The sequence below is a fragment of the Odocoileus virginianus genome, chromosome 13 (genome assembly GCF_023699985.2).
Source record: "Odocoileus virginianus isolate 20LAN1187 ecotype Illinois chromosome 13, Ovbor_1.2, whole genome shotgun sequence".
NCBI classification, from domain to species: Eukaryota; Metazoa; Chordata; class Mammalia; order Artiodactyla; family Cervidae; genus Odocoileus; species Odocoileus virginianus.
Window position 1 is genome coordinate 64,017,656 of NC_069686.1, and position 25,811 is coordinate 64,043,466.

Below are 25,811 nucleotides of genomic sequence, written 5' to 3' on the forward strand. Positions count from 1 at the left end.
TGCTTTCTATGTCCATGAATTTGTTTCTGTTTTGTAAATAAAGTCATTTGCATAAATTTTTTAGATTCCATATACAACTGATATCATATGATATTTGTCTTTCTCTTTCTGACTTACTTCACATACTGTGATAATCTCTAAGACAGTGCATGTTGCTGTAAATGGCAGAGTTGATGCAGTTTTAAAAGGAGATGGTCTTAGTTTACAGAATGGGTCTGTAAAGCCATCTAGGTTTATCTCCCAGTTCTTAGGCATATAGCTGGATAAATGTAGCCAGTGTCTAGCAGAATCCTTACCTTGGCTCCAACTCATGAAGTGAAGCTACTTAAATTCATAGATGCCATCCTTAAGCCTACAGAACTCTGGCAACCTACAAAGATATTCAACGAAAGTGAAATTACATCACTGGGAAAATAGGGAAAAAAAGATTGATGGCAATTCCCAAAGGCTATCTGAGGACCATTATATAGCTAGGAACTTCAGGAATCTATCTATAAAACAATTTCATACCGCCATAAGATACCAAAAGGATTTCTAGACCAATCTCCTGACTTTTAATTATAAGGAAATGAATGAAACTTTTAACAAAGACTGTACCCATTCATAGTTATACTGATTTTATTTCCTGAGAAATGAGTTGGGGCAGGAAATGTTTTAGGAAATGTTATCACTAGCTCCATTTTCTAGGCAAGCATATTAAACCCATATCACAGATCTAATAAGCAGGGAGCTGAGTTTCAAACCCAGGTCTTCTTGACTCTATCTGCCTGCAATTCAGGAGACCTGGGTTTGATCCCTGGGTCAGGAAGATCCCTTGAAGAAGGGAATGACAACCCACTCCAGTATTCTAGCCTGGAGAATTCCATGGACAGAGGCGCTCTGGTGGGCTATGGTCCACAGGGTCGCAGAGTTGGACAGGACTGAGTGACTCACGCTTTCACTCTGACTCTAAAAATCTGTGCTGATTCCTTTTCTTTATACAGGTACACATTGGCAGCGTGAAGCAAAATAGAAAATGTATTTTTCCTCTTAGCCTGTATTCTTATGCTTGGGGAGTCAGTAAGCGTGGCGTTCTTCTTGTCTTCAGGCCCAGGGATGTGCGATCACCCTCTTCTGAGTGGGTCAGTGTGGAATCTTTCAGTTGGATTTCTCCAAGTGTAAATGTGGGTGGGTGGGATGCTGTTGTCTCACCAGGATGTAGGTGTGTATGTTTTGTTGGTGGCATTGGGATGGTCAACAGGTTTCAACAGAGGAATGAGGGGGCAAAAAATGACTAGTATTCATGAAAACAATGATACCAACTAACATTTATTGAACATTTCCTGTGTGCTAAAGGAGGGGAAATCACGTCCTCTCTATATTGTCTGCATTAGTCCTAGGTTACATGGCTTAGAAACTCTTAGAAGAGAAGAGCCAGAAGGAAATTTGTGACTCGAATGGTATTTTAACAGTATTCAAAGAAAGTGATTGTTGAGTTAATTCAGAGTAAATATAAGAGGCATTCCACAAGACCAAAGCAGAGGATTCACATTTGTACTTATTTTTACTTAATAAAGTTCCACTTGTCTTGGATGAACATTGATTAAATAATAGCAGAATAAAATGACAGTAATACATCTCTTTGCCCTTATCTGTGCTCAAGAAAGAAGACTCATAGGAGGCAATGTGTGAGAGCATGTGCCTCCTATTTGATGTAGCAATTTGCCCCCTGAGATCAGTTGCTGTGGAAAGTCAGTTATGATCATCTTTTCTCCTTCTTAGTATTGTTAAATGCTGAAAAAGCACCTTTGCCTCAGTTCTCAGAAACTAAGGTAAGCCCTTCTTCCTTGTATGTCCTCTTTGAAGCCAGTAAGCGTTCTGCAAAAAAGAAAAATAATATGAGCTTTGGGCTCAGAGGAAAACTGTCGTCTCAGTGGTTTAGTAAGAAAGTCGGCAGTTTGAGGAGGAAAAAATTCCCATGTGACAGATTCATACATAGCAAAGTCTTGGAGAATGAATGTAAATCCTTTCTGGAATTGTTCCACATGTTGATTTAAAAGGGACTTCATTTCACTTTTATTCTAATATAAAATATACTTTACTGTATTTAATGGGTAATTAGAATATTTAAAAAATGACACTGAGAGAAACATCTAAAGATAGAGTATTTCTCCTCCTGATAAAAAAATGAATTTGGAGAAAAGCTCAAACTCATTACACAAGTGAATCTTGCTTTTAGAGGTGGGCGGAGGACCCACTGATGATGATCAGCCACTTTTAAATGAGTTCACCTTCAGGAGGCTTTCTGATTTTCCACTGACCCACTTCCAGGATCTCTTTTTCAATTATCAATCATGTAAGATAAGCATCTTAGCCTGGAACATGAGCAGGAGATAGAGAATTTTCTTCTCTAGAATATATGCAGGTTTCCAGTTCAAATGGTAATATCTGCTTTTAAGGTTTTTTCTTTATTAATAAAGGAAATTATATTCTTGGTACATATTTGAATATAGAGATTAATTGTATTTAATTTTGTGTTGTGATGGCTAATTTTATATGTCAATTTGACTGAGCCACAAGTGCCGAGATTTGGTCAAACAGCGCTCTGGATGTGTCGATGAGGGTGTTTCTGGATGAGATAAACATTTCAATCAGCACACTTAATAGAGGAGACTGCTCTCTCCACTGTGAGTCTGCTCCTAAACAACAAGACCTGAATAGAACTAGAAGGCTGAGTAAGAAAAATTCTTTTTGCTCAGATGCTTTCACTGGGGAATCAGTCATTGTCTGGCTTTGCCCTGAAACTGAAACACTGGGATCCTCCCCAGGTGGGTCTCCCACTTGCTGGCTCTCAGACTGAAGCAACGCCATTAGCTCTCCTGGTTCTATAGCTTGGTGACTGCAATTTGTGGGACTTCTCAACTTCCATAATCATGTGAGTCAATTCCTTATTCCAAAGGAAGAAAAATGCACACACACACACACACACACACACACACACACACACATACACACATACTACTGGGTAATAATAACTGCATATTTATGGAATTATAGGGTACACATTTTTATATACATATGTTACATGTATATGTATGTAATTATCTTAGACATAAGTACATTATAATATACTTTTGAACTTGTACTGCTACTGAGAAACATGTCTTTCTCCCCCAAGAGCATCTTTTCTGACCTGGCCATGGTTTTCATGGGAGCAAAATAGCAAAACTGCAATCCAGGGATTAAGTAAAAGTGGAATCAGAGGTGAATATGTCCACCAGGATTTCCAGCTGCTTCTTCAAAGTTCCCAGGACTGATGCACAGTGCCTACTTAGAACTGCTAAAACGCTCTTTGGAAAAAAGTCTTATTATTTCCCCTCATCTTTCAAAGATTGTTGCTGCAAATTCCACCAAGCAGAGATAGAAGAACCTGACCTTAGCATCTTTACAGAGGAACTCATAAAATACAGACATGCCTGGCTCACCAAGAAATAAAAAGTGAAATTATAGAGTTGACATCTGCAAACTCAGTTAATTCAATGACTAATCTGATTCCTATGAAAGCCATCTAATTCACAGGAAACTAGGGTCATCAGTTTAACAAATTTCAGATCAAGGAAAAACAATTGAAAGTCTGCAAGAATGAAGGCAATTCTGTGTAAGTGATGTTTGAGGAATCTACGCTTGAAAGGACATATATAGAAGAACTATTTACCAAAATTTGGTGCTTCTCTTAATTGACAAGAAACTGAATAGATATAACATGCTTCCAGAGAAAAATACCAACTGTGAAGGGGTGGAAAAATAACTTACTTATGAGAAATTCATAGAATTGACAAAACCAGACATGATGGATGAAGAAGAGATGGAAGGCTTCCTTCTGAGGCTTAAACCAGAGAATAAACATGACTCGGAGGATGCTCGTCACATCCTGCGAAGAGCTCATCTGGGCCTTCCCTGTGGTTAAGACAGTCAAGAATCTGCCTGCGGAAAATCCTGGTTTGATCCCCTGGGTTGGGAAGATCTCCTGGAGAAAGGAATGGCAATCCACTGCAGTATTCTTGCCTGCAGAATTCCATGGACAGAGGAACCTGGCAAGCTAGAGTCCACGAGGCCACAGAGGCGAGCACTACTGAGGCAGTAACACACAGCAGGTAAGATGTTGAGCGCATCTTCCTGTGCTAGCTGCTGTTTGCATGTCTTCTTCAATGTCCGATGCCTTCTAGCGGCCAAGGCCACTCTTCTTGGGTGTCATCAAAAGAGACTTGTACCTGTCCAAGGTCTTACATGGGTCCTTTGTGGAGGTCAATGAGGAAGGCGTGGAGGCCTTGGCCACCACTTCATTCATCTGTAAGAATCTTCTCCAGGTTGTGTGCAGACTAGCCTTTCTTCTTCTTTGTTCAGCACAGCAAAACCAATGATCTTCTTTACCATGGCTGGTTTTCCTCCCTGTAAGGAAATAGTTGGTGTAGCTGATAACCATTATCCTGAATCCTACTGATTCACTTTTCCTCTGATACTTCACAATGTGTCTGCAGCCCCAAATGACCTTTGGTGACAACTCAAAATAAGGAACCAAAAAAAAAATTGTAAATAATTAAATATAGCTGATTTTGTTTCTCTGGAGAGCCATAATACATGTGGAGATTCACTTAAAAAATAAATGCATTTAAGTGTATACAGATATTTATTTGCACACATTCATATATGCAGTGCATTATGCATGCAATAATAAATATTTAAAAATATCATATATTATATATAGAGGACAGAGCAATAGAGAAAGGAAGACATATGAAATGGTAATGCCTAAAAAGTCATCAGAATTTATGGAAAAAGTAGAGAAGAACCAGGAACTTTTTAAATTCACCATTTAGATTCCATTCTGAGTTTCTTTTCTTTTTTTTGTTTTCATTCTGAGTTTCATCTTTACTGGTAATTAAAATCCAGGTACACTGTTGGGAGTGTGGGCAGGGTGGCCAGAAGTCTCTCTTTTAATTCTATGTCAAAGTAGGACATGGAAAAGAATTCAAATGTTGGATGACGACAGCACTGGGAAATGAACAATGAGAAAATCTTGGGCAGTCAACATCAGTCACCATTTTGCCTTGGTGGTAGAATTCAGAAGGAACAAGGTAGAAATAAAAGAAATAAGAGTGCAGGGCCTCCCCATCATCCACTGAGGTCAGAATAAGGTTTAGGGTCCAGAGGAATCCAAGATAACCAAAAAGGTTTCCATGCTTTACAATGCTCCCTGGGAAGAAGGCAGTCCTGAAGCCTCGAATCAACGCTTGACTAGTTGGGAGACTATCTAAAAGTTGCATAAAATACTAGATTCCTGTGCTAAGTCCTTCAGTCATGTCTGCCTCTTTGTGACTCCATGGACTGTAGCCTGCCAGGCTCCTCTATCTATGGGATTCTCCAGCCAAGAATACAGGTGTGAGTTGCCAATTTCCTATTCCAGAGGATCCTCCCAACCCAGGGATTGAACCCACATCTCTTACATCTCCTGAATTGGCAGGCAGGTTCTTTACCACCAGTGCCACCTGGGAAGCCCCCCTGATGTGACCAATTCAAGGTCATGATTTGACTCATAGTGCTTACCTTTTCCATGAAGAAATCTTCTTTACTCCTGCTTAGAACTGACCATTTATTTTATTTATTGTTGTTCAGTCATTGTGTCTGACTCTTTGAGACTCTGTGACTGCAGCTCATTGGGCTTCCTTGTGCCTCACCAACTCCTGGAGTTTGCTCAGATTCATGTCCATTGAGTCAGGGATGCCATCTAACCATCTCATCCCTTGTCATCCACTTCTCCTCCTGCCCTCAATCTTTCCAGCATCAGGGTATTTTCCAGTGATTTGACTCTTTGCATCAAGGGGCCAAAGTATTGGAGTTTCAGCTCCAGCATCAGTCTTTCCAATGAATATTCAGGGTTGATTTCCTTTAGAAAATCAGAGAACACTGGTTTGATGTCCTTGCTGTCCAAGGGACTCCCAAGAGTCTGCTCCAGCACCACAGTCGGGAAGCATCAATTCTTTGGTGCGGAGACTTCTCTACGGTCCAACTCTCACATCTGTACATGACTACTAGAAAAGCCATAGCTTTGACTATATTGACCTTTGTAGGCAAAGTGATGTCTCTGTTTTTTAACATGGTGTCTATTTTTATTTAAGATGTATTAAAATTTTATTTATTTTATTTTAATTAAGATATGCATCTTAGAATTCACATATATGGATTTTTATGATTTAACAGCATGTATGTACTCTGTTGCTATTATATTACATGTCTTATGACTGACTCTGGAAATGTTTTATTTTTATTTTGCATTTGTTTTCCTTACTCTTTCCAACACTTTATGGTAAATCACAAAGAACAAACATTATCAAATACACACACACACACACACACACACACACACACACACACACACATATATATATATATAATCTTCTTTACCTTAGCTATATGCTTCTAAAATTTTATTTTACAAAGAATTGCATGGAAAGCTTATAGCTTAATGAAGCATATGTTGCTGGGCCCCACCTCCAGAGCTTCTGATTCAGTAGGTCTGGGCGATGCAGCTGTGAAACTGATGTTTCTGCCTGTTGTCATCTCTGCAACCATGCATTGAAAATGATCACCCTATGATAATACCTGACAATTGGTAAGGTCAAAATTAAACTCCTAATAAATGCATAGAGAAATGATAATCTCAATATAGCTTGTTTTTTGGATCTAGGCTTAGAAAGCAAGACCAGCTTGCATTCTTGAGTAGAGAACCTTTGGACATTATTTGAAGAAATTTGAATACAACAGGCCATGTTTTCTTCCCCCTCTATTCACATACACATTGCATGCACACATGTTCATGAGTGTGTGTGTATAGTGTTAAATTTAAGGTGAAGATATAACCTTCTACCTTTTGTATTTCTGCACATGCCTTTTAAGAATAACTTTCTACATAACCAAAGGGATATCATCATTCTTCTAACACTTCAGTTAAATTCTGTTATCACCAAATGTCAATTCCACATTCACATCTCCTCATTTACTCTGAAAGTGGATTTCAATGTCTTTTAAAAATTCAGGACTCAAAAAAGGATTATATATTGTATTTGATTCTTGTCTCTAATCTCTAATTTTAGAACATTCCCCATTCTTCTCATTATATGATTCTTTTAAGGTTTCAAATCAAATTCCATTATTCTGTGTAATCAGTCATATTCTGTATTTGCTGGATTATTTACTCATGATCTATTTTGCATTAAACATTTTTTGACAGGAGAGTTATGCAGAGTTTTCTTTTTGATGTAAAGTACACTTTTTGTGTTGTTCCAGAAGGCATATGATTTCAGATTGCCCCAAAATTGGTGATGCTAAAGTTAATAAATTGCTGAAGCTGATAGGCACCAGATATCTCCATTTTAAAAGTATACTGTACCTTCATAGACTTCCCTGGTGGCTCAGGGTTAAAGAGTTGACCTGCGATGCAGGAGACCCAGGTTCCATCCCTGGGATGGGAAGATCCCCTGGATCAGGAAATGGCAGCCCACTCCAGTATTCTTGCCTGGAGAATCCCATGGATGGAAAAACCTGGCAGGCTACAGTCCACAGGGTCTCAAAGATTTGGAAACAACTGAGCAACTTCACTTTCACACCTTCTTAAGTACAACTTGTAAGCAGTTTATGAGGTGATATTTTGAGATAATAATATTATCTTGTTCCCTAAATACTTTCATCAAATGATTTTGCATGCATGGTGATGCTTGCCTAAGTATTACTTTAATCATTACAAATGGATAGCTTTCTTATTACAGCATATTTTCCTTTTAGGTGTGCTCTCATTAGTGTTTGGGGACCTGCTTGCCTCCTGGCCAAAGTGCTTGAAGCTGGTACTCTATTTTTCCTGCCCCATACTCAAAATAAGCTACTTTTGCAATGGTTCAGTAACTTTTAGAAGGAAATGGTACGTAGAACAAATAACTGTGTTAGATGAAAATGCTAACCTTTCATTGGCTAGAGTTAGAGAAAACATGTATTTATTTTTATACTTATAAATATTTGAGTTCATGTTGGCATTTCTAATTCAAATTTGCCACTGGAAGATTTTCCTTTTCTTCACTTTTTAATTTTCTCTTACAGAGGAAGTCTTGGCTCCTATGAATATTAATATATTTACCTACTTATTTCATATTACAATGTTCATAAAATAATTTCAGAATTACAATACCAGTATTACTTCTACAAATAAACCACCTAATTGAAGTTTAAGATTTATCTGCAGTTATGTTTGTCCTTAGGGTATGTCCTCCTAAGGATATAAAATTATTTTGCCATTTAAAAAATTAAGTTGAGAGGAAGTTTTCACCTTCAAAATGTAGAGAGAGCAAGCAAAAGCATTGCTATCACCTTTATAATAAGAAAAAACCTGGACAAACTGCAAATCAATGTCTTTTCTAGAATCCATCAGAAAAGTAAAGTTGAAAGGTATGCAACTAACATGAAATCTGGGGACAAACAGGAACCTGCAGGGAGATACAGAACCTGAAGATTTGCTTGTTTGGGCAGATACTGCCAGACTATGCAAATTTAAAAGGAGATTAAGCTGGAAATTGTTATTAAATTGCTAAGGTCTAATTGATGGTTAGCAAAGAGATCTTGAACAAACAGGAATTTGACCCTATTGTAGGCTTTTCATCAAGGAAAAGTGGTGGTATTTTGAGAAAGATTCTCTCATGATGATGGTTGAGAGTGGATACTGGTCCATATCAATCTAATCTCTTTTATCTATGAGCCAAAACCTTTACTTTGTAGAGGAAAGGGAAAATAAAAATGGTAATTTTTTGGGTCCAGGGGAAACCCTTTGCTGTTAAGGTATGGTGAAAGGGAAAGAAAAATAATAAAACTCTACCCACAAAGTGATTCAAGAATATATGCTACAGCCAGTATACCAACTGAGGAAGGCACAGAAGCGTGCTCAGATGCCACAAGTCCAGAGTTTCACAGAGCCTGTCTCATTTTAAGATGAACAAAATGCCAAAGAATGCTTTCCTGCACCACACCACCATGATGGAAAGAAATAAAGGAAATTACAAGGAAAATTTACTGTGTTGCAGCTTGGGGAAAAGCAGCAGGCCAATCCTATTTCACAAGTAATACAAAAGCAAAATCCGAAGTGAAGCAGGGATGCTCAAAGGCAAGAAGGAAGACAATTTTGATAAAAATTTTCTGACAAATTAGTCCACAACTAACATAGGCTTTATGAGCATAGGTAACACAAATAACTGTGGTGGTGGAGAAGACTCTTGAGAGTCCCTTGGACTGCAAGGAGATCCAACCAGTCCATCCTAAAGGAGATCACTCCTGAATATTCATTGGAAGGACTGATGCTGAAGCTGAAGTTCCAATACTTTGGCCACCTGATGTGAAGAACTGACTCATTGGAAAAGACCCTGATGCTGGGAACAAATGAGGCAGGAGGAGAAGAGGATGACAGAAGATGGCATGGTTTAATGGCATCACTGACTTGATGCACATGAGTTTGAGCAAGCTCTGGGATCTGGTTCTGAACAGGAAAGCCTGGCGTGCTGCAGTTCATGGGGTCACAAAGAGTCGAACATGACTGAGTGACTGAACTGAACTGAACACAAATAAAACATAAGCAGAATACGAAGCTTACAGTGCACTTAAAATAATATTATCAACATCAAATTTTACACTTAGTGAAACTACTGACTATATTAATACAAATTTCCATACCAAAGGCCTATGAGAAAGAAAGGCTCGATTAATTTCAATCATACTGGTGTCTAATGTTCTGTATGGTATGTCCAGCTTTCAATAATTAAAAAAATAAACACAGAGGAAAAACAAGATAAAGCAGAATATAAAGAAATAACACCATCATCAGAATAAAGTTAAAGCATAAATTTATGACAGAGATAATTATAAGCAATAATTTTTAAAAAGCTGTAATGTGATGGTCCTTTGACAGCATCATAAGTAGACTCAATTCAGCTAAGAAATGATTCATTTTATGTAAACGATAGGACTGTAAATGTTACCAGCCCCCAAAGTAAAGATAACATAGGTGAAAAGCAATATACAAGAGTTATTTAAACCATTCTAAAATCCATGTAGTTGGAATCTCCAAAAGAGAAAGAGGAATATAAGGAATATTAGAGAAACTATTCTCTAAGTTTTTCCAAAAGTAATGCAGATTCTAAACCATAAATTCAAAACCTTAATAGAACATTAAGCAAGATAAACAATATTTTTTGCACAGACATATCATTTTCAAACTACTAGAAAGCAAAGAAAAATTATTGAAATATAATGGGGCTGGACTCATTATCTATAATAGGATGGATTAAGAATTATAAGAAAAAGAATTGCAGCTGACTTATAGTCATAATTCATGCAAATAGGAAGAAAATTGGAAAAAACAGAAACTGCTGAAGAAAAAAATACTGTCCATTCAGAATTATATATCCAAAGAAGATAGTCTTAGAAACTGAAGAAAAAATAAAGATTTTCTAGCACAAAGGAACAAAAATCTAAGGAAATCTACTGCCAACAATCTCCTCTACAAAAAAGGCTTAAGGAAGTTATACAAGGAGAAGAAATATAGTGTAAAGCAAGAGCAAATCCACACTGAATTCATAGAGTGGAATAAAATAAAATGAACATATTGATAAAGAGGTCAGTTCTTCAAGATGATAATATGATACTAAATTATTGAATATATCTAACATTAGAGCTTCATAGGTGAGACCTCTAATAGATCTGAAAGGTGGTATGGACATACGCACAGCATAGCTGGAAGTTTCTGTCTTCTTCTCTCTGTGATCGATGGAAACTTTAGGGAGAAATACAATAGGTTCTAGGGGTTTCCCTGGTGGCTCAGCAGTGAAGAACGCACCTGCAAGGCAGAAGATACAGGAGATGTATTTGCATCTCTGTGTCTGGAAGATGCCCTGAAGGAGGAAGTGGCAAGTCACTCCAGTAATTTTGCCTGGAGAATCCCATGGCCAGAATAGCCTGGCAGGCTACAGTCCATAGGGTCTCCAAGAATCGGGCATGACTGAAGCGATTTAGCATGCACAGAAGCACGCACCATAGTAGAGGCTCTGGTTTTGGTGAAAGGAGAGATCCACAGATCGAATAGAGCAGAATGAGGAGCAATAGAAACGAAGGTCAGTTGTCATTATGGGTCAGGAAAATGAATGGAGATTTCAACAGAGACCACAGAAGGAGATTTTAGTGTGACTGGACTGTGCTTATGATATCAAAGTGATAAGTAAATTATTCTGCATTTTTAAAGCCCATGATAGGGTGAATTCTACTGTATGCAAATTTTAAGAAATCAAGCAGAGTGTTGTGGAATACCAGGATGAAATATGAACTGCGACAAGTGAATCTGCTTTTTGTGCATGGATAGCACAAACGTATAGCACATCCACATGAGAGGAAATAAGTAAAAGGAGCTGGTTCAATAATTTTGGAAAAGTATGTTTTGACTATATTCTGTAAGACTAACAATAAAAATAACTAAACATAAGCTCTCTGGTTAGTTGATAAATTTGTTTTTCACAGGGATATGGGTTAGCAGTTTTGAAACTGTTTTGTATATTTACTAGAATTGATCAAATCAGCAAATAAATTATGCAAAATGGAAGCCAGGCATTGTGCTACATAGTGAAGTAAAGTCGCTAGTTTCTGACTCTCTTCAACCCCAGGGGTGGAACAGCCTACCAGAGGGGATTTTCCAGACAAGAATACTGGAGTGGGTTGCTATTTCCTTCTCCAGTCAAACTACATAGAAGTGATAAATAAGAAAGTAATGAGGAGGTTAGAATACATTACATGATACTAGATTAGAATTAGAAATCAGCATGCACTCTAGTTTATTTTATCATATATAAATAAAGGGAAATAAATATAATTGTGTCTACATGGGTTGTTATACATAAAATTTGTATGTGTTTTCTCTGCTGTGATGGTATAGATACAGATAACACAGTAAGAGTGAACAAAACCTGGGACACAGATTTGGTTTCTAAACACTAAACACTATTCACCATACAGATAACACTATTCACCATATAGAATGAAGTAAGTTAGAAGGAGAAAAACAAATGCATTAACATATATTTTTGGAACCTAGAAAAATGATATCAGTTCAGTTCAGTTCAGTCACTCAGTCGTGTCTGACTCTTTGCGACCCCATGAATCACAGCACCCCAGGCCTCCCTGTCCATCACCAACTCCCGGAGTTTACTCAAACTCATGTCCATCAAGTCGGTGATGCCATCCAGCTATCTCATCCTCTGTCGTCCCCTTCTCCTCCTGCCCCCAATCCCTCCCAACATCAGGGTCTTTTCCAATGAGTCAACTCTTCGCAGGTGGCCAAAACACTGGAGTTTCAGCTTCAGCATCAGTCCTTCCAATGAACACCCAGGACTGATCTCCTTTAGGATGGACTGGTTGGATCTCCTTGCAGTCCAAGGGACTCTCAAGAGTCTTCTCCAACACTACAGTTCAAAAGCATCAATTCTTTGGTGCTCAGCTTTCTTCACAGTCCAACTCTCACATCCATACATGACCACTGGAAAAACCACAGCCTTGACTAGACGGACATTTGTTGGCAAAGTAACGTCTCTGCTTTTTAATATGCTATCTAGTTTTGTCAAAACTTTCCTTCCAAGCAGTAAGCGTCTTTTAATTTCATGGCTGCAATCACCATCTGCAGTGATTTTGGAGCCTAGAAAAATTAAGTCTGACATTGTTTCCACTGTCTCCCCATCTATTTCCCATGAAGTGATGGGACCAGATGCCATGATCTTAGTTTTCTGAATGTTGAGCTTTAAGCAAACATTTTCACTCTCCTCTTTCACTTTCATCAAGAGGCTTTTTAGTTCTTCTTCACCTTCTGCCATAAGGGTGGTGTCATCTGCATATCTGAAGTTATTGATATTTCTCCTGGCAATCTTGATTCCAGCTTGTGCTTCTTCCAGCCCAGCGTTTCTCATGATGTACTCTGCATATAAGTTAAATAAGCAGGGTGACAATATACAGCCTTGATGTACTCCTTTTCCTATTTGGAACCAGTCTGCTGTTCCAAGTTCAGTTCTAACTGTTGCTTCCTGACCTGCATACAGGTTTCTCAAGAGGCAGGTCAGGTGGTCTGGTATTCCCATATCTCTCAGAATTTTCCACAGTTTATCGTGATCCACACAAAGACTTTGGCATAGTTAATAAAGCAGAAATAGATGTTTTTCTGAACTCTCTTGCTTTTTCGATGATCCAGCAGATGTTGGCAATTTGAGCTCTGGTTCCTCTGCCTTTTCTAAAACCAGCTTCAACAAATGGAATAAGTGATCTCATTTACAGAAAACAAAAGTATGGACACCAAAGAGAGAAGGGGAGGGTGAAACAAATTGAGAGAATGGGATTGACATATATACATTATTGATAGTGTATATAAAATAGATAACAGTTGAGCTATTTCAAATCCTGAAAGATGATGCTGTGAAAGTGCTGCACTCAATATGCCAGCAAATTTGGAAAATTCAGCAGTGGCCACAGGACTGGAAAAGGTCAGTTTTCATTCCAACCCCAAACAAAGGCAATGCCAAAGAATGCTCAGACTACCACACAACTGCACTCATCTCACACACTAGTAAAGTAATGCTCAAAATTCTCCAAGCCAGGCTTCAGCAATACGTGAACCATGAACTTCCAGATGTTCAAGCTGGTTTTAGAAAAGGCAGAGGAACCAGAGATCAAATTGCTAACATCTTCTGCATCATCAAAAAAGCAAGAAAATTCCAGAAAAACATCTATTTCTGCTTTATTGACTATGCCTTTGACTGTGTGGATCACAATAAACCGTGGAAAATTCTGAAAGAGATGGGAATGTCAGACCACCTCACCTGCCTCTTGAGAAACCTGTATACAGGTCAGGAAGCAACAGTTAGAACTGGACATGGAACAACAGACTGGTTCCAAATAGGAAAAGGAGTACATCAAGGCTGTATATTGTCACCCTGCTTATTTCACTTATATGCAGAATACATCATGAGAAATGCTGGGCTGGAAGAAGCACAAGCTGGAATTAAGATTGCTGGGAGAAATATCAATAATCTCAGATACCCAGATGACGCCACCCTTGTGGCAGAAAGTGTAGAGGAACTAAAAAGCCTCTTGATAAAAGTGAAAGAGGAGAGTGAAAACGTTGGCTTAAAGCTTAACATTGAGAAAACTATGATCATGGCATCTGGTCCCATCACCTCATGGGAAATAGATGGGGAGACAGTGGAAACAATGTCAGACTTAATTTTTCTGGGCTCCAAAATCACTGCAGATGGTGATTGCAGCCATGAAATTAAAAGACGCTTAGTCCTTGGAAGGAAAGTTGTGACCAACCTAGACAGCATATTAAAAAGCAGAGATGTTACTTTGCCAACAAATGTCCGTCTAGTCAAGGCTATGGTTTTTCCAGTGGTCATGTATGGATGTAAGAGTTGGACTATAAAGAAAGCTGAGCACCAAAAAGTTGGTGATTTTGAACTGTAGTGTTGGAGAAGACTCTTGAGAGTCCCTTGGACTGCAAGGAGATCCAACCAGTCCATTCTAAAGGAGATCAGTGCTGGGCGTTCATTGGAAGGACTGATGCTGAAGCTGAAACTCCAGTGCTTTGGCCACCTGATGCGAAGAGTTGACTCATTGGAAAAGACCCTGATGTTGAGAGGGATTGGGAGCAGGAGAAGAATGGGATGACAGAGGATGAGATAGCTGATGACATCACCGACTCGGACTTGAGTTTGAGTAAACTCCGGGAGTGGGTGCTGGACAGGGAAGTCTGGCGTGCTTCGATTTATGGGGTTGCAAAAGTCAGACATGACTGAGCGACTGAACTGAACTGAACTGAGTGTAGCTAATGCTAACCTACTGCATAGCACAGGAACTCTACTCAACAGGAAGGAAATCTTAAAAAGTGAGCATATATACAAACATATAGTTGATTCACTTTGCTGTACAGAAGAAACTTAACACAACATTGTAAAGCAACTATTTATTGAAAGTGAATGTCGCTCAGTCATGTCTGACTCTTTGAAACCCCATGGAGTGACCATGGAATTCTCCAGGCCAGAATACTGGAATACTGGAGTGAGTAGCCTATCCCTCCTCCAGGGGTCTTCCCAACCCAGAGATCGAATCCAGGTCTCCAGCATTGCAGGAGGATTCTTTACCAGCTGAGCCACAAGCAGCATTACTCCAATGAAAATTAATTTTTAGAAAAGAACTCAGAAAAATGGCTAATTCTAGCAATAAAGCAAGAAACATGAGTCAGACACACCTACTTCTAGAATGTAAGGAAGAAAAAAAAAGAAGGTATGTGAAACAGCTTCCAGTGGTTGAAAATGGAACAGTCTGAGTAGCAATATAAATAATAATAGAATTATAATGAATTACAATCAAAATAACAAAGCAATTATCAGGGAGTTCATGCTGATGTAAATAAATGGTAGCATAAATAAATAAATGAATGGGGAGAGGTGACACATTGCCCACAGAAAAAGTCCAGATTATGAATGGTGAATGAGTGAGGAATACAGAAAGTGATTACAGTTAATGCTGCAGGAAAAAATGTACTGATGAATGCTCTAAAAATTGTGGGAAACTTTATAAGAAAAAGACTATTTGAATAGAATCCAAGTATCTCCTCAAATTATTTGTTAATTGATATACCGACTCAATGGACATGAGTTTGAGCAAACTCTGGGAGATGGTGAAGGACAGGAAAGTCTGTTGTGCTACAGTCCATGGGGTCACAGAGTGGACAGTACTGGAAAACAATGTTGACTTTAACAGCTAATTAGTATGTCCACTAATTGTTTTGTAGCCATCCCTCTAAAAGGTGAAATTTAATTCCTTCCCTTTGGATGTCAGCTGGATTGTATCTCACTTGTAAAAAACAGCTTCAGTCAAGAGAAATGAGTTTTTTTGTTTTTTGTTTTTTTTTCCCCAGTGGAGAAACTTAGCAAATACCACTTTAGCCAATAGTCAATGTTAAGATCACCAGAACTAATTTATACTGAGTTCATATACCCTTGTTTGACACAGTAAGGAGGAACTTTAACATTTATTATTCTTCAAAATCCATAGCCTCAGTTGAATCATGACAAAACCTTAGACAAACCTAAATTGGGGGATATTGTAAAAAATAGATGGCCACTACCTTTCAAAATGGATGAAGTCGTGAAAGACAAGGAAAAACCAAGAAATCATCATGTGTTAACCTCAAATATGGAGTCATAAAGACCAACTGCAATGGATATCATGGATTGGGATTTACAGAAAAAGGGCATATAAAGAGAAAAACTGGTGAAATTTGAATAAACTTTATAGTATTCTGACAAAGTTACTCTCACAGTGTTTGTAAATATACTAACATTGCATGAGATAACGTTAGGGTGAGTGGGGCAAAATTAGTGCTAGTTTTGTAGTTTCTCAGGTTTCCGGCTGGCTCAGATGGTAAAGAATCTGCCTGCAAGGCGGGAGATCCAGGTTCACAGTCAGTCTATGGGGTCAAAAGGGTCAGATACAACTGAGTGGCTAGCACTTTCATTTTCTTTTCTTCTGCAGTTTCTCTGTAAACCAAAATGATTTCAAAATTAAATGTTTAAAAAAATAGCAAAAGCTGTGATGGGTCACTTTTTTTGTTGTTTCTGTAGTTAATGTCTGGTTTATGTACCTAGGTCTCTTATTTTCCAATTTCATTTTCATTTTTGAGACTATAAATAATTTATGTTTCAAAATTCAAAGCTACAAAAAGCAATAGTGTATATATCATATATTTAGTTCTGTCTCTTTAACAGTGTTCTCATCTATCCCTTCAAAATAATGATTTTTATTCGTTTCCAGTTGATCCTTCAAATATTACATTTTTCTTTTAATTACTATTTTGTTTAACTTTCTGGTACCTTGATATTTAGAAAAATCTAATTTTATAGTTTTATGTTTAATTAAAAAAAATATTAACTATGCTGGAGTCCAGTTTTTATCAGTTAAGTTCAATCACTCAGTCATGTCTGACTCTTTGCGACCCCATGGACTGCAGCACGCCAGGCCTCCCTGTCCATCACCAACTCCCGGAGCTTACTCAAACTCATGTCCATCAAGTCAGTGATGCCATCCAGCCATCTGTTGTCCCTTCTCCTCCCGCCCTCAATCTTTCCCAGCAGTGGGGTCTTTTCCAATGAGTCAGTTCTTTACATCATGTGGCCAAAGTGCTGGAGTTTCAGTTTCAACATCAGTCCTTCCAATGAATATTAAGGACTGATTTCCTTTAGGATTGACTGGTTTGATCTTCTTGCAGTCCAAGGGATTCTCAAGCGTCCTCTCCAGCACCACAGCTCAAAAGCATCAATTCTTCAGCGCTCAGCTTCCTTTATAGTCCAACTCTCACATCCACACATGACATTCTTCCAGTTTTTATGTTGCTTTGTCTGTTTACTGGCTGTGCCACGCAGCACTGTGATTGTCCTCAGTCATTTTGGACAGCCTGCAGTCCCACAGACTAGAGCCCTCCAGGCTCCTCTGTCCGTGGAACGTTCCAGGCAAGAATGCTGGAGCTAGCTGCCATTTCTACTCCAGGGGATCATCCCAAGCCAAGATTGAACCCACATCTCTTGTGTTGGTGGGCACATTCTTTATCACTGTGCCAACGGGGAAGCCTCCTGCCCCTTGGCATGAAGGATCTTGTTTCCAGGACAAGGGTGGAACTCACGACCTCAGCAGTAGAAGCATGGAGTCTGAACTGCTGAACCACCAGGGGCGTCCCCATGGATAATTTTATACAACTTTTTATAAAACAAAGTTTCCCTTGGCCTTTGATTGGAAAGGTCATCTGCATTAGATTTCTTAGGATGGATTAACAAACAATATTCTATAAACTGTTGCATGTTTAAAATTGTTCTTCTACAACTTGGATGATTTAAATCAGTTTGTCTGGAGATGACATGTATTTTTAATTAAGTTCATTTTTCATTTATCTTTTCTTTCCCTATTTTACTGTCCCTCCTACAGGCATATCACCACATGGCACAATGCAGAACAGCCAGTTTCTCCTTGAAAAATCATTGAACTAATTACCTTTATTTTATTTTTGTTGTACTGAATCATGTCCTGAGGGATGAATCTCTTATGTTGTTACATAAAAGCTTTTCATTATGCAAGAGTTATTATGGATGACTAAGATGAGGGTGAGCATTGTACAGCCTGTCTGTCATTCTGCCTCTTGTATTTCCATTTTTGTTTATCCTTCTTCCTCTTCCTTTCTCTACATTTTTTTATTTTAAAAATATATATTCCTCGGACTTCACTGTTGGTCCAGTGGCTAAGAATCCACACTCCCAATTCAGGGACCTTGGGTTCAGTCCTTGCGTAGGGAACTAAAATTCCAGATTTAGCAACTAAAAAAGATTTTGTGTGCTGCAAATAAGACCTGGCACAGCCAAATAAATAAACAAAATGAAAATAGATATACATTCCTTTTGTTTCATCCTTACTGTTTCCTCTAAAAGTTTTGGATTTAGAAATTTATCTCACCGTGGTTCTTTTTGCTTATTTTAATGCTTAAAAAATATTCCTGTTTGATTAATAATTTGAGTTTTCCTGTAAATATTTACTACAGAAATCAAGCAAAGGTACAATGTCTCATTAATCAATCAAAGGATTATTTAATTTAAAAAAAATGCACAACATTGTAAATCAACTATACTTCAATAAAAAAATTTTAAAGATAAGTGTTTAAAAAAAAAAAGGAGTGGTGAAGCCATTCATGTGTTTTCATTTAACACATATATATCCTTCTGAGACCCAACATAGAGCATCTTATACTTTGTTGGCAGCTGTGAAAAAATTTGTTTAATTTCTTTAGTTGATGCATTTAGTTTATAGATCCAGTCACTGAAAATTTTACTGTGATTTCTTAATATGTTCTAGATCCAGGGAATATAGCAGTGAACAAAAAGAAAAGCTACTCTCATAAAGAAAAGCAACGCACATCAGGAAGGGAACCAAGTGATGTCAATACCGAAAGCAGAGCATTTGAGAGGCACAAACGATGTGTTAGGTTCCCCTGAAAACTCCTATTGCTATAAAAAAGGAGCGGAGGAAAAAGCTCAAGAGTCAACTAGGGTCCTTCAGTAGGAACATTTGTAAGGGAAGTAGACACCATGTAATACCACACCTCATGCTGGGTGGGATTCATGAAGAATCATCATATACACTGCTTGGATAATAAAAAATATGTAACAGCCTCTCTTCACACTGTCATATTATCAACTGGTAAATCAGTATACTTTACATGGGCACATTAAATCAATTATATATAACATGATTTATATAATATGCATTATTTATAGCATTATATGTTTATAATGCACATGCATATAGTACATATGTATATAGTAGATATCAATATGCATTCTTGTTTTGAAATAATAACAGCTTTGTAGAAAGTTGCAAATATAATACAGGGACGTGTGCCACACCCTTCATCCAAGTTTCCCCAAGTGCTACATCTAGTACAATTAGAGTATGGTTTCAAATCCAAGGATTTGACTTTGATGGATTGTATGTTTCATTGTCTTTTTACTACATGCATAAGTTCATGTAATCACCACCACACTATATCAAGATGCAGAACCATTCCATCACCACAAATTTTTCCTCGTTATCTTTTTCACTAGTTTCTATTAGAGAGCAGTTGATTTATAATGCTATGTTAGTTTCAGGGGTACAGCAAAGTGAATCACTTATATGTGTATCTACTCTTTTCTAGATTCTTTTCCCATTTAGGCCGTTACAGACTGTTGAGTATAGTTCCCTGTGCTACAGAGCGAGTCCTTATTAGTTATCCATTTTACATATAGTAATATGCATATGTCAACCCCAATCTCCCGATTCACCCCAACTCCCTTTCCCCAGTTTGCTAACCATAGCTTGTTCTCTACATCTATGATACTCTCATGTTACATTTTTATCCTCATATACACACCTCTCCCCCAACATTTTATAACTCTTGGCAATCACTAATCCCTTTGCCAGCTCTATAATTTTTTTAGAGAATGTTATATAAATATACTTAAGTAGTGTGTAACTATTTTGAGATTGACTTTTTTCACTCAACACAATGCCTTTGAGATCCTTTCAAGTTGGTAATTCAATCAATTTTATTTCCAAGTGAAATCCCAGATATCACAGGTATTTAACCATTAATTTATGAGTTGTTTCCAGTTTTTGCCACTCCAAAAGTCATTCTTTGAGCGGCCATGTGTAGGTTTTCATGTGGACATGAGGTTTCCTTTTGCTGAGATAGTTGCCCGGGTGAGTCTGAGTGAGTGAGTGTTGCTCAGTCATGCCTGCTCTTTGCGACCTCATGGACTATAGCCTGCAGGCACCTCTGTCCGTGGAATTCTTTGCAGTGGGTAGCCATTCTCTTCTCCAGGGAAACTTCCCAACCCAGAGATCAAACCAAGGTATCCCACACTGCAGGCAGATCCTTTCCCACCTGAGCCACAAGGGAAGCCCAAATAATTGCTGGGTCACTTGTTAGGTGTAAGTTTAACCTATTTTTTAAGGGACTGTCAAACTCTTTTCCAGAATGGTAGTATTATTTCACATTCCCACCAGCAATGCATAAGAGATCCAGTTTCTCTGTAACCTTGCCAGCGTTTGATAGTTAGTCACTGTTGCTAATTTTAGTTGTTCTACAAAGTGTGTGGTGATATTCCACTGTGGTATAAAGTTGCCATTCTTTAGTGGCTAGTGATGTTGAACATCTTTTCTTGTGCTTATTTACCATCGAAAAATTCTCTTCAATAAAATATCCCTTCATGACTTTCCCCATTTCCAGTTGGATTAGGTTTGTAATTTTGATAAAGTTAGATTTTATTTTTTAGTTAATAGGTTATGGTTTTGGTGTCATATCAATGAACTCTTCACCAAGTTCTAAACCTCAGATGGATTAAGTTTTTAATTTTGATAAAATCAGATGTCTATTTTTTCATTAATGGACTGTGGTTTTGATGTCATGTCTAGGAACTCTTCAACAAGCCCTGAGTCCAGAATATTTTCTCTAGGTTATCTTATCTCTTAAGTTTTATACTTTTATAGTTTTGCACTTAAATCTATCATTCATTCCACACAAATTTTTTGTATAAGTTTTGAAGTTTAAGCTGAGGTATAATTCTTCAGTATGAATATGCATTGCTCCAGCACAATTTGTTGACATGTTTTTCACCTTTGTCAAAAATCAGTTGGTTGTAAATGTGTGGAACTGTTTCTGAATTCTCTATTCTGCACAAGAGATCTGTCTGTCTATTCCGAGTCCCATCTTGACTACTGAAGCTATGTAATAAATCTTGAATAACTCTGTTAATCTACTTTACCAGAATATTGGCTATTGTAGTCCCTTTGACTTTCCATAGAAATTTTAGAATAAACTGTCATATATATATATATATATATATATATATGTATTAAAAAACACCAACAAATTTGCTCAGATTTTGATAGGATAAACTTGTACAATAATTTTCAAAGAATTGATATCTTTGTTGAATCCCTTCAATCCACGGTATGTCTCACCATTTATTTAGGTTCTTTTTGAGGCGTAATATATTTCATCATTTAGACAGTTTTTTGTTTCCTTCACTAGCATTTTATACTTTTCAGTTTACATGCATGTGTTTTGTTAGATTTAAACCTCTGGGTTTCTGTCTTTTTTTTTTTTTTTTTTTTTTTGAGTTGTAAATGGTACTGCATTTTTATTTTTGGATTCCCCAAGTTTATTGCTAGTATATAGAAATGCAATTAATTTTAGGGTGTTGATCTTATGTCTTGGTGGACTCAATTATTAACACTTGAGATTTATTTCTTCAAAATACATTCCTGATCACCGGGGTGGGTGCAAGAGGGTGCGAGGGGTGGCGCTCCCCCTGCGCCCCCAGCGCTCCTAGGCAAGCATGTGGCCCCAGCCCCCAAGCCCTCGGGATCAGCCCAGGCGCCAGCCCCGCGGAACACTGTGAGCCTGCGGGCGACCCCAGAGCTGGGCGTCGCCGAGTCCAGCAGACCGTGAGCCCCACCGCTGCTCCGCGCCCCGCGCCCCGGAGCGGCCACCCCGGCTCCTGCTGCCGCTGCTGCTGTTGTGCTCTCGCCTGCAGCGAGCGAGGGTCTTGGCCACTCTGCTGAGCCGGCATTTGCTGTGGAGACAGCGGTGATGTTGCAGTCTCTGGGCAGCCCGTTGTAATGCTGGGCAGCGAGGTGGAGCGGACTCCTCCGGTGCTAATCACCTGGAGAAGAATGGGGTGGACTGCTGGACAGTCCCCGCTCCCCTGTGCTGGCCAGTAGGTCCTTGATGATCCGCCACTTCCTGCCGGATGGAGGAGGCAGCCCTTCTGCTGAGGGCGCCTATAGGTAGGCGGCTCAGAACCGCTTTGGGCTGGTGGTCAGTCGGAAGGCTCGAATGCAGGCTGCAACCATGTCGGACTTCCACGTGTATCCTCAGGCCGCTGGGGGTGAGGAGGGCCTTGTGGCCTGCTTACAGTGCAAATCCACGTGCTCCCCAAGCCCCTCATCACTTGGGAGAAGAACAAGGTCCCCGATGGCACGGACGAGGAGAGGTGCACGCGGCTGCCCAAGAGGGTGCTGCAGACAACCGGCCTTCGATCCAAGGACAGCAGCGTCTTCACCGTGACAGGCTTGGGCTCCGGGGCCTGCAAGGAGCCTGCAGTCCTCGTGGGGCCTGAGAGCCTCACCCTGACTCTGCACCAGGCTGCAGTGCCTGAGTGTGTTTCAGCGCCCGTTGTGCCCTGGAGTCCTCTGCATGAACACCCCCTCGGGGTGGAGGGCATCCCACGTCATTGTCTCAGACGTGACCGTCCGGTGCTCAGGCGTCTCTATGTCTACCCGGCCAAAAGGCTCGGCACCTGGGTGAGGAGAAGGGCCCAGGGCCAGCTGGTGGTGCAAGCCCCAGCAGAGTTCGCCCTGCACCCCCAGTCCACCTCCTGGCTGGCTGGGACAAAGCCATGTTCACCTCCCAAACCCAGGGTGAGCTGCCCCCTCACGTGATGTGGTTGAAGAATGGACAGGTGCCAGGTCCCAGAAGCCATATCATGCTCAGGAATAACAACAGCAATCTGACCATTTCTGGAGTCGCCCGGAAGAGGAGGCCTTTTACCGGTGTGCGGCCGAGAACAGTGCCAGCTCCTCTTAAGCCAGCAGCACGCTGACTCTGCCGTGGGTTGAGGGGCTGCAGGCGGCCTCCTGTTGTCCACTGAGGTGTGCGTGTCCTGGACCGAGCCCCTGATAAAGACCGAGGAGATTGGGGGTCTGTACATCAGGAAGGCCGCTGACTCCCCAGAGCTGGAGCATCGGGAAGTCATCAGCAAGAGCCCCTTCCAGCACCTAGGGAGCCACCTGGAGCCTTCCACTGCCTACAGTTTCTACATCGAAGCCTACACACCTGGGGGGTGGGGGGTGCAGCTCGGCCTTCACTCCCAACCTGGCCAGCACTCTAGGCGAACCACGTCCCCCCCCCCACCCTGCCCCAAGACTTCAGTGAGGGTCCTGGGCAGCTCCACCCTGTAGCTGCTGTGGGAGCCCTGGCGCCTGCTGGCCTAGCAAGAGGGCGGCTTCAAGGTGTTTTTACCACCCAGCAAGCCAGGCCTCCTTCACAGGCCCCATCCTGCTGCCTGGACCTGTCTTCTCTTAGAGCCTCGGCCAGCTTGACCCCACTGCAGTGTAGGAGTGGAGGTGCTCGCTGCAGCCAGCATGGGGATGGCAATGCCACAGCCTGCTTTGTGTCTTTGAGGGGAGCCTCTGAAAGGGCATCCCTGGGCCCACTATGTGACTGTCGGGAAGGAGAGGCCCCCAACTGGGCGTCCACCATGGGCACTGTCATGGGCATCCACATCGAGGTCACCTGCATCACCTTTTGTGTCCTCTTCCTCTTATTTGGCCGAAGGGCCAGGGTCCTCTTGTGTAAGGATGTGGAAAACCACCTCTCGCCCACTTAGGGCCCTTGGAGCCAGAGGATCCCGGTGTCCTGGCAGTGAATGGGGTGGGACAGGGAGAGAGGGGCCAGCCGGGCCGAGGCGGGAAACGTGTGGACAGGAAGGAACTGGAACAACTATTCCCCCAAGGCCCTGCCCCTGTGTGAGGAGACCCAGCTCTCCACGCTGTCGCTTCAGGGGTTCAGCCTCCTGGAGGAGATGACATCGGGGGCCCAGGCCCCCGGTGCCCTAGGACGTGGGGCCTCCTGGGTGAAACAGCGGCTGCCCCCCCAGCTCCCTCTGGACAGTAGCCAGTGTCCGGCAGGCTCTGGAGGAAGCAAGCCCCCATTCTCAGGTCAAAGGCAAGGTTTCTCCTTTATGCAGAACTCACACAGGGGCTTCCCTGCGTTTCTGTCCTGACTGACCCTCCGACTGTCAAGACGTACAGGAGCCTCAGCAAGAAACCCCTCCAAGGACCCAGAGTGGTCCCTGCAGGAGCCCCCACCGTGGGCCAAGGCCCCCTCCACCTCTGCTTGCACTCACATGACCTGGAACTGAACTGATGTTTTCCTTTAAGAAAAAGAACAAACATACAATCAAAAAAAAAAAAAAAGACCAGAGAGAGAGGAAGGTGAGTCAGACAAAAATATGCCCCTGCTGTGGCTGGGTGCCTGGCACCATCACCCCCCACGACCTTGTTTTCTCAGGATGGAATTTTGCTGGTTTGGTTTTCAGCGCCTACCTCAGCCGGAATGGATGTCCTCGGGGGAGCAGGGCCGTGGCCTCAGCCCCCTGCTCCACAGAACCCCGAATGCACTCCTGCTTCAAGCCCCTTAGCGGCACGCCTTCTCTTCCTACATTGTAGTCCAGAGTTAAAAAAAAGCATGTCCCAATTTCCAGGTGTAAAAGAAAACGTCTACCTTGAGGTTCGCTGGCTCTCGGTTGGCCTGTGTTGTATCACTGCACTGTCCTTCCTGGCTCCTCTCCAAGGCTGGGCCTCTAGGAGCCTGCAGAAATAAAAGTTTCCTTTATGCTGTCAACTTAGTCTGAACAGAGCAGGGACACTCCAAGATCTTTGGTGAGGAGAGTGCTGGCTCCTGACTATGCCTTCTCTGACATTACCCTGACCAGGAGTTTGGGACACCTTGTGAAATTTTGGTTTCCACTCAGTTTTTGCCGATGGAATTGAGAGTGGGGTCCTTCCTTATTTTTTTATGTGCTATTTTACTGGACCAGAGTGGTTATTTCCAAAACTTTTTTGCCCTGCATGTCTACCCTTTCTTGGCCCTTTAACAGAGAAAGCAGGCTTTTCTTATTTATTTTTTATTTATTTTTCTTAAATCTCTGTCCACTGACATTTCTGGGTGATTGGCTTCACAGTCTGGTATATACAAGATAAAGAGAAAGCTGAAAGAACTTGCTACCTTATATCATCCCTCTGTTACCATATTCCTAGACAGGCTATCTACTTTTCTTCACCATTCAGCATCTTTCTATGTTTGTTTTATATATAATAAACAGGATTTTCAGCTGCATTCATCAGGAGAAATAGGACAAATATGTCTAATGCAGCTCACCAGAAGTCTGCAATATATTTTTAATCAAACTGTTTATAGAAAGAGAGACCCACAAAACATTCGCTTGGAGCCCTGAACGACCGAGGGGGTGGCCCTGTACAGACCTGTGCAACATTACCTAGCAGCCAGATGGGATGGTAAAAAGCGTATTTTTAGCAAAGCATAATGTCACCCCAATTAGAAC

The 25,811-nt window shown here is 40.6% G+C and overlaps 1 pseudogene; it reads left to right on the forward strand.

Moving 5' to 3' along the window:
• LOC110131070 (immunoglobulin superfamily DCC subclass member 3 pseudogene) overlaps positions 1-24,915 on the forward strand; it is a 123,142-nt pseudogene extending 98,227 nt beyond the window's left edge.
• The last annotated feature ends 896 nt before the right edge of the window (positions 24,916-25,811 follow it).